Source organism: Felis catus, chromosome A1 (genome assembly GCF_018350175.1).
Source record: "Felis catus isolate Fca126 chromosome A1, F.catus_Fca126_mat1.0, whole genome shotgun sequence".
In the NCBI taxonomy this organism is placed as follows: domain Eukaryota; kingdom Metazoa; phylum Chordata; class Mammalia; order Carnivora; family Felidae; genus Felis; species Felis catus.
Window position 1 is genome coordinate 237,984,203 of NC_058368.1, and position 9,679 is coordinate 237,993,881.

A 9,679-nucleotide genomic window follows, 5' to 3' on the forward strand; every position below is an offset into this window, starting at 1 on the left:
GCACCTGGGGGGCTCAATCAGTTGAGCGTCAGACTTCAGCTCAGGTCATGATCTCACGGTTCGTGGGTTCGAGTCCCGCGTCGGGCTCTGTGCTGATGGCTTGGAGCCTGGAGCCTGCTTCGGATTCTGTGTCTCCCTCTCTCTCTGCCCCTCCCCTGCTCTCTCTCTCTCTCTCTCTCTCTCTCCCAAAAATAAATGTTACAAAATATTTTAAACATTTTTGAAAAATGAAACACAAATTGCTTCACAACCCTGTGAGGGTGTCGGTTAATTAAGGACATTGATCAGGCAGCAGGACCTGAACCCTGAAACTTGGAGTGGGGATGTGTGGCCAGGATCCCATGAGGCTGTAAAAATCAATGCCCCTAATTCTGCCCAAACCGCTCTGATACTAAATGTAGCCCTTCTTCCCCCATCTGAGGGGGTCAGTCTCCCCTTGCCTGGAAAACACGCAAGCACATCTCAGACGTTGACCTTCAGGGGACGCCGACCCACCTGACACCCACACCCACGCTCTCTCATTGTTTCCACACCCATAATTCAAGTCCAGGCAGGTCTGGGGCCACAGGGGTCAGCGGGGACAGAGGGTTGCAGAGATGAGCTGGATGTAGAGGGAGTGAGGACAAACTGTGATCCCTTGCCACACACCCATGTGCACCAAAAGAATTGCAAGATTTTGCCAATTTATATGGACAGAAACTACAGAATGATTGGAGACGGCTCTCAGGATGCTGCCTCTGGGTAGAAGAAACATACACTGAGAATTGAACTCATGAGTTCGCATGCATGCAGCAGCAGAAACTAAGTGTGTGGTATTGACTCAAGCCACAGGGAGTGGTTCCAACTGCCTGTGCAGGCGGTTAACTGAAACTGTGACCCAAAGGTCCTCTGCGGGGAACTGAGCTGAGATTCTAGAACTTCTTTAATAGCCTGTAGAGAAAGGCATCCAGTAACAGGGAGCTGGGATGCTGAGACCTGCACCACCACCCCCCACCAGGGTGCCCCGTGGACCAGGCTGTCCGTTGAGGGCACCTCCATGGGAGAGGCATACACATGCCTCCCGAGGGGTTCTGCGGTGGCTGGCCCACGGCTGAAGGGACAGCGGGGTGTGACAGATCTTACCCCGGGTCAAGGGGAGCATGACCACTCTGAGTAGGGAGGGGTGACCTGGAACGTCCCCAGGTGGGGGCAAGGCGATGATGGTCCTCGCAGGAACAGAGCTGTTGTGCACCTGCTGACGGCCCCCTGATTCTCAGCTGTCGAAAGGCTCTAGGAACACGGTTTGGAAGGCAGAGGGGAGGCAGCTGTCATTACCCTCAGCGTTCAGACGGGGTCACGGACAAATACAGGTGTGTTTTGTGGAACCCCTCCTTGTCCTCAGCCTCCCCTGTCCCATGTCCACTTTGTCACCCTGACCGCTGGTCATCCTGGGCCAACATGTCCGGCCACCGAGGTGGCCAGCCACGTCTGACCACAGAGGGGAACGTGGAGGCGTGTATGGGAAGCCACGACCTCTGTGGACGCACAGTCCAGTGTCTGCTGCTGGGCGCCAGGATGTGAGACCTTTGGGGACCCTGGGGTGAGATGCATGTTTCTGCATGTGTAATTGGGGGAATGGTGTCTGTGGCCAGCAGAATGCTAAGATGACCACCACACGTGGGTCCCACCTTTATGCATCCTGCCCCCTGAATATAGGTGGCCTCTGGCCAGTGGAGGAGAGCAAAGGAGGTGGGAAGTCAGTCCCCTGGTCATGTTATATTACATGTTATATTACAGGCTGATTAGAAGATGGGAACGGAAGTTTCTCGGGCTGTTTCAGGGCCTGGAAGGACCATGTGTGGGGAACCCCTGGTAGCTGAGAGCGGTCTCGGCCAACAGCCAGCGAGAGGGTCCTATAAGCACAAGGAACTGAACCCTTCCAACAACCATGTGACAGAAGAGATGGGAGCTCCCAACAGGTGCCCCGGCCCAGCACCTGGACAGCAGCCTGTGTGGCCCTGGGTGGACACCCCATGTGGATGGGCCTGCATAGACGCCCTGCACTGACGGCCTGGTGTGGACGCCCCGCGTGGATGGGCCTGCCTGGATGGGCCTGCACGGACGGGCCCGAGTGGACGCCCTGCGTGGATGGCCCTGCACGGACAGCCCGGCATGGATGCCCTGTGTGGGTGGCCCAGCGTAGAGGTGAGGTGGCCCAGCCCTCGGGAGGTGAGTTGAGGATGTATGTTGTGGTAAAGCCTCTAATTGTGTGGTTACTTGCTACCCAGTAATACAGGGCTTGAGCCACGGGCCCGGTGCTGGACACCTAGCGTTAAGAAAAAAAGATTCAAAAATGGATATGATGCTATTGTCAGCAAGGAACATCCGGGAAATACGTGGGGAAATGGTGAAGCTCGTTAAAGTTCTCCTCCAATTCCATGGGCTTGAGCATCCAGCAGTGACCGGCCTTCCTACAGATCGGCAGCAAACGGCTTCAGAAAACGTAAGGGCCAAACTATAGTGCATCGGCACAAAGTAGCAGAAGGCATAAAAGTCCCGTGTGGGGGATGTTATACAGCATTTTTCAGGAACTAAAATATATAATAAGTAGTGGGATAGACCCACCCGTGACGCAGACGACCCTACAGGATGGAGGGTCAACTTTTCCTGGAGTCTGGTTTTCAGTTTAATGCAATCAGAAACAAAACAAAACAAAAACCCACAGGCCTTTCAATAGACGTTTAAAAAACTGATCCTAAAATTCAAATATAAAAGGAGGGACGCCTGGGGGCTCAGTCGCTTAAACGTCTGACCCTTGATTTCGGCTCAGGTCATGATCTCAGGGTTCATGAGATCGAGCCCCGTGTCAGGTTCTGCACTGACAGTGTGGAGCCTGCTTGGGATTCATTCTCTCTCTCTCTCTCTCTCTCTCTCTCTCTCTCTCTCTCTCTTCCCCTTGCTCACAGATGTGACTTCTCTCTCTCTCTCTCAAAATAAACAAAAGAAAACACATTTAAAATAACAAATATAAAAGGAAACATAAAGGAATAATCAAAACAGTTGAAAGAAAGAAAGAAGGAGGTTTCCCCAGCCCACCATCAGAACTTGTTTTAAATTCGCAGTAACCACCCGCTGTGGTCCCAGCCCATGGAAGGGAGGGCGTCAGTGGAACAAACAAAATCTGGAAACAGAAACGAACGACAGAGGAAACATCATGAATCAGTGAGAAGACGGTGACCCATTCACGAAAGCCTCCCATGGGCAAAAATAAAATAGAATTAGAGCTTTACCTACAGCATACGCCAAGATTGTCGACAAACGAAACCGTAAGACAAAATGAGGTGATGGGGAAGGACTCTTCTAGACGTACCGTGTAGATACGATGAAGTGAAAGATGGGCTAAACTTCTTTACATTTCCGAACGTCTTTATGGTCAGAGAAACATCTTTCTGATCCTGGGGGATGTCATTTGCATCGCGCGTCCCTGAGAAAAAGGATTAATACCCACACAACATGTGAAGAGCTGTACACAAGTCACTAAGAAGAATGTCAACCACGAGCGCCAAACAGGAAACCGCCGTGTCCTCCTACGATACGAGTAAGAGGGAGCCGCCCTTTCCAAACAAATGAGTATTTGAACGCTGATCGTGGCAAACACTCTGGGCTGACAACCCGCGTGGGGGACAGTGTGTGGGGCGTGGGGGTCCAGGGCACCGCCGGGCACCAGGGCGTCTGGCAGCTCCAGTTCCGGGTAAGTCCCCCGGGAAGACTCGTACCCGATACATGTCCTGTCCTGACGGTCTCCGCAGCGCGGCCATCACGTCCCGAGAAAGAAACACCGTGGGGGAGCCTGAACAAATGTCCCCGCTCAAATAATCACTTCCTCATCCCTGGGACCTGTGGGCGTCATTTATATGGAAAGAGGAGGGTGTTATTTTATTCAGCAAAGGACGTTAAGTTAGAGATCTTGAGAAAAGGGGTTTATTCTGGAGTGTCCAGGGGACCCTGAGTGCAACTGCCCAGGGGGTCGGGGCGAGGGGACAGACCACAGACAGGAGGCCGTGGGACCAAGGAGGCAGAGCCTGGGAGGATGTGGCCACAAGTCCAGGAGCCCCTGGGGCCCTCAGAGGCTGGAAGGGGAAGGAAGCACCCAGCCCTGGAGTCCCCGGAGGGAGTTGGTCCCACTGGTACCTTGACGTCTGACTCCTGGCTCCAGACTCCCACCGCTTTAAGCCGACTGGCCTGTGGTGACTTATTACACCGGCCCCGGAGGTGAACAGTGTCCTCAGCGCCTCCCAGCCAGCACGGGGATGGCCAAACTCGGGTGGGTATTTTCCTGCACCCCCGCCCCCCATGTTTCATCAGAATTGTAAAAAAAGCCAAGCCCAGTACCTTCTGTCCATCTTCAGGCATACAGGTCATTAACGTAAATAACGTACGTGCCTAGTAAGGGTGTACTTGTGATAAATAAAGGTGCAAGCGTGTGGGACCCCGCACACGGCCGGGAGGGGCCGCCGCGGGGGAGCGGACAGTTCTGGCTCTCAGGAGGCACCAGAGGCCCCCCACTCAGTAAGGACTTACTTGCACAAATAAATTAAAAGTCTGATGGCAAATGTGTTTGCTCCTCTAAGGTGGAGAGCTCGTGGCTGCTTATTATCTATCCTCTGATTTCCTTGTAGTTTTATTTTTTGTTTCCAAATCAGAAAAGTCAGGATAAACAATATTAATAATCGTGCCTTCCTTCCAAGCTGACTCATTCCTCCGCAGAGCATTAAAAGCCTCCCACACAGACGTTTTAAAACCACAGCGGCAAGACCCCGGCTTTCTAATTTTGAGGCCGGGGTGTCAGAACGCGAGCCTGTGTCAATTGACATCTCTCTGCCTAATAGTTTGAACCTATTGCTTTTTCCATGTCCTTCTAACGCACCATCCGTTTTGCGGTTACGTCCCTGAAAACTCTGATCTCCTATCACCTCTTCCCCATTCTTCTTAACTCTTTAATAATGATCCCGGCAATGGCATATCAGAATGGAAATTGCTTCTAAAGAACATTGTAATAAATATATGTCAGGCATATTACACAGGATTTGCTTACTTTTGATTTACAAAGACAACATTTAATCTAAGAACTCGGAGCTCCGAGTGTTCGTCTTGCGCGTCCGAAGCTCGTACGTCAACGCGCAGCAGAGCAGAGTGAACGTCTCCCTCCTCGCCCATTCAAAATTCATCCCTGGCCGTCTGCCTCCCAAACAGGGGGTGCGTGTCAGCACCGCAAATGTGTGTCCTGAGCAAATATTGAGTCTAACCCCTGGCGGCCGCCTCCCTCTGGGCACACGGCATCCGCCGGCGGGTAATTGGGGTCTTGAGGGAGAGCAGCATCTGAGGGGCACCAGCAAACTGGATGGCGGGCGGGGGCCCCGTGAGAGGTGAAACCTGGGGGGCGGTTTCTGCATGAGGAGCTGCTCTGTGATGTGCGCAGTCAGGTCCGAATTCTGATCGTATTTAGAATATTTGAATGCGAAGAAATTGACGTGAATGTTGTTGAGACGGCGTTTCCAGCATTATCCCCCGGAGAGACCAGGAGAGAGGCCTGGGCTGCAATCACACGTGCACGCCTCTCCGCTTTCCGGAGCGATCACTGGGCTTCCTCCTAGGTTTTAATCACACAGTACGAAACGTAGAATTTTGAAGACAGAGGGATGTCTGAAGTTATTGACTCATTCCCTCGTTTCACGGAGAAACTGAGGCCAACGGAAGAAACGCCCCTGGAGACCCGCGTTCTCGGGCCTAGAAATCCCCGCAAAGTCGTCGTAACCACAGCCGCCATCGTGGCAAACCACAGCCTTTGCGATCCTGGATTTTTGCGGTAACTTCCTACCCCATCTCCCTGCCGTCAGGGGCCCCTCGACTCTTACTGCAACCACGAGTGTCCTTCTAAGACCAAAGTCTGAACAGAGCTCCTTTGTACTTAAACCTGCCATGGTCCCAAATCATCCCTGACAAGACACAAATGCGAACGTGGCCCACAGAGCCCTCGCTCCCGTCCAGCACGCGCCTCCCACCGGCCCGCGGTGCTGGCTGAGCGCCCAGCCGGCCAGACCCACCACGTGCCGGCGTGTCCCCTGCCCTCCCGCATGGCCTGTGCTGATCCCTGCGTCCGGACAGTTTTCCACCCCCACCCCCACTGCTCCCGCCTGACACGACCCCATTCCCGCCCTGGTCCCACCCCTTCGGTCCGAGGTGTCTTCTCTGATCCCCCAAAGCAGCATCAGGATCAACCTCTGACCGGCATCCCCGCCTCTAGTCAGTCCCCGTCCGTCCCATCCCCCCTCCCGTGCTATCAGACACAACGTCCGTCCCTCCTGGCCACAGAGGTAGGCCGTGGCCAAGGCCCATCTTGAAGCCCCATCACAGTCTGGGTTCTGGTCCTTTCCTGGGCTCTCACAGACCTAGGGCAATGGGCTCTCTTTCCCCGGCCTTGGCTTGCTCTGTCTGTGGCCGTGCCTACCTGGGGTGGTCCCCACACTGCTCGTGGGGGAGAAAGCGGCCAACACGGAAACATAGGTGGAGCCGGGAGAGGGAGAGGGTCCCTGTGCTGCCCCAGCTGTGAGCCCGACTTCTGTGTTCCCACCGGTCTGTGTTGGCCTTTGTCCCTGTCATCCACTGTCCCCACCACCTGGCTCTTCTCCCTCCGAGACCCCGGAACGGCCTGCCCCGTGTCCCCACGAGAGCGTCACCCGCCATTGTTCTGAGATGGCCCACCCTTCCTCTGCGGGGTGCCTGGTACACGAGGTGGGCGGTCAGGAAACACTCTCGGAGAAGAAGAGGCACGAGAGAAGGGTGAGGGCGGGGGGCAGGGAGGGAAGGATCTATAAACACAGATCTGACGACCGCAGCTGGAGGAGACGTCAGGTGTAGCCTGACGTCACCGCGAACCCATCTTACGCCCACCCTGTCCTCAGCCTCCCGCCTGCGAGAGAGGGTCTCAGAATAAACGGCCTGGGACCCTCCCCAGCTCCGGCGCGATTTTATACGACGGGAATGAGCTCATCAGGTGAGCTTTCTGCTGCTGGAGGCGCTCACACAGAGACTGGGTGCCTGCCCGCTGGGGACACGGCAGCCGAGGTTCAAAGTCTGGGTGAGGGCTGGACTGGTTTTTTTTTTAAGCTTATTTATTTTGAGAGAAAGAGCATGAGCAGCGGAGGGGCAGAGAGAGAGGGAGAGAGAATCCCAAGCAGGCTCCGTGCTGTCAGCCCAGAGCCCGACGCGAGGCTGGGACTCAGGACCCTGAGATCATGACCCGAGCAGACAAGAGTCGGACGTTCAAGTCACCGAGTCACCCAGGTGCCCCTGGAAACATTTGGAAATCTCTATCTTCCGAGTGGTTAATAGTAATAAATCTGGGCTGACCATTGTCTTTCCGGGCTTCAAGTCCCACAACAGCATCTTTTGAAGGAATAAGTGAGAGAGTGAGCCGATCTCAGATTCAGGGCCTCAGGAACACGTCTCTGAAGTCGGATGAGGTCATCTCTGGATGTCATCCTCTTTCATTCCGGCAGCAGGAACGGGGTCCACTCTTTAGACGCAGGGTGGGGGGCGAACCAGACACGAGCGGGGCCTCTGGGGAACGCCCCGTCCCGGGCTGGGTGAGGCAGCCCTCACAGGCGAGGGAAGGAAAAAGGACTCAGCACCTCCCTGCCCTTTCTGCCTCTGCCGACCTTGCCTCTTCCCTGAAATCAAAGAGTTTTTGTGCCAGGAGTCTCTCCACCTGATTCTGTAAAATTTGGGGGGAAGATAAGATTAGCTGCAGAGAAGTCTAATGTAATGACAATTGGATTTAAAAATCAATAAAAGAGGCAGTAAATTTTTACAGGGGATTAAAGTTCCAGAGGGCACAGTTACCCAAACACCCGGGGCTCTGAGCAGCCTGAACGGTGATCAGCTTGCCACCCCACACCCGGCCTTCTTCGGCTTGGAGCTTCGTGTCATGTGCACAGACCCCCACCACCCCCTCCCCCCCGGCTACCACACACTGAGCAGAGGGTCTGTGGCATTCAGGGGTCCCGAGGACCCTGCCCGGGAGGGTGTCGAGCTGCGCACAACGGGACGGCCGATTTAAGATGTGGGGTGCCGATCGAAAGGGTCACCTCTAAACCACACCGGGTGGGACCCCCCCCCCCCATGGAGAGACTCCAGCTGGAGTCTCCAGTCTTCCAGCTCTCCAACTGGAAAGGGCAAGGCCTAAACCACCCACTCCACCACCTTTTGATGAAATGGTTGTTGCCCCTCACTTGGTCTTTGCGTGGATGGATACGCCAGGGGACTCTGGTCACGTGTGCTGGGCTTTGCCTCGGATTCTGGTATACAGCTGGTGCTTTGAGCTCAAGTTGAAAGCGGACGCCTCCAGGAGGTGATGGAGGACCTGCCACTGACCGTAGGTGCTCTCCTGACACTGACAGTGGCCGACATCTATACCGCTGTCCAAGGCTCAGACAGCTTTCTCGCACGTTAGCTCACGGAATTCTCCCACGGCCGTGTGAGTAAATTGACTTACAGTCACGGCTCCGGCCACGTGTGCGGCCACGGACTGTCTTCCTCCGCAGCCAAGGCGTCTGGTGCCCCTGAGCCCAGTGGGAGGCGGCCCCTGAGAGGCGCTCCCGGTCCCCCAGGAAGGGTGAGGCTGGAGAGAGTGCACCCCCCACACCTGAACATGGGTAGGACCAACGCGTAACCTAAAGGAAGCGGAGGAGGGAAACCAGGCCAGAGGAGAAAGTGAGGGTCCGCGGGGCCGGCTCCTGTGCGGCATTGTCTCGGGGTGACTGCAGGCCAAGGAGGTTGTGAAGCAGGGGTGTGGCCCGTGTCCTCCGCTCACACCGCCATCCCGGGGGCCCCGGATCTCGCTGGCGATCCAAGGACGAAACCTCGCCACGCAAAGCTGGGGCCAGGAGCACCTGCCCACCCGCCCAGCCACCGCCTCGTCTCCTGCCCGCTACAGGCAGTCAGGCGGCCTCCTGGAAACCACAGAAAGACTTCAAAATCAAACCTTTCCCTGGAGAGGTGGGCTCGCGCCTGCCTCCAGCTTCATTCTCGGCGAGAACGCGCGGACTCCTTCCCAGGCCAATTATTCCTGTCTGAACTTCAAACACCGAGCAACAAAAATTAATTCAATGGGAACCAGCTTGAAACTCGATCACACCGCCAAGAAATACGCCACTGCTCTGAGATCAATAACACTTAACCCAGGGCGTTTCAGCCGCTCCGACGGGGGTGGGGAGGCGCCCTGCCCTGTGCGGCGGGTCTGGTGGGGCTGGGATGACCCGGACATACGGCGGCCGCCCCAGGAAGTGAGGACAGCAGTTTCCACGGGAAACAGACCAGCCCCATGGGGTGTGTCCGTGTCCCTCCTCCAGCCGCTGGGAGGGGGGACAGTTACCACTGTGGAGCACAGCTTTACACACAAGGTCTTTCTCCCCTTGAAGCAGTTACAGATCACACCTTAGAGGGGCGCCTGGGTGGCTCAGTCGGCTAAGCGTCTGACTTCAGCTCAGGTCACGATCTCGCAGTTCGTGGGTTCAAGCCCTGCGTCGGGCTCTGTACTGACAGCTCAGAGCCTGGAGCCTGTTTCAGATTCTGTGTCTCCCTCTCTCTCTGACCCACCCCGTTCATGCTCTATCTCTCTCTGTCTCAAAAATAAATAAAC

The 9,679-nt window shown here is 55.5% G+C and overlaps 1 long non-coding RNA gene across 2 annotated transcripts; it reads left to right on the top strand.

Moving 5' to 3' along the window:
• Positions 1-910: 910 nt before the first annotated feature.
• LOC123380594 lies at positions 911-5,058 on the top strand. 2 transcript variants are annotated; one of them, XR_006586595.1, is made up of 3 exons: positions 911-1,349; positions 1,777-2,482; positions 3,102-5,058. It is a non-coding gene; the product is annotated as an uncharacterized LOC123380594 (long non-coding RNA). The 2 variants fall into 2 exon arrangements; XR_006586594.1 differs by lacking the exon at positions 3,102-5,058 and having other exon boundaries at positions 912-1,349; positions 1,777-2,184; positions 2,268-2,842.
• Positions 5,059-9,679: the final 4,621 nt, after the last annotated feature.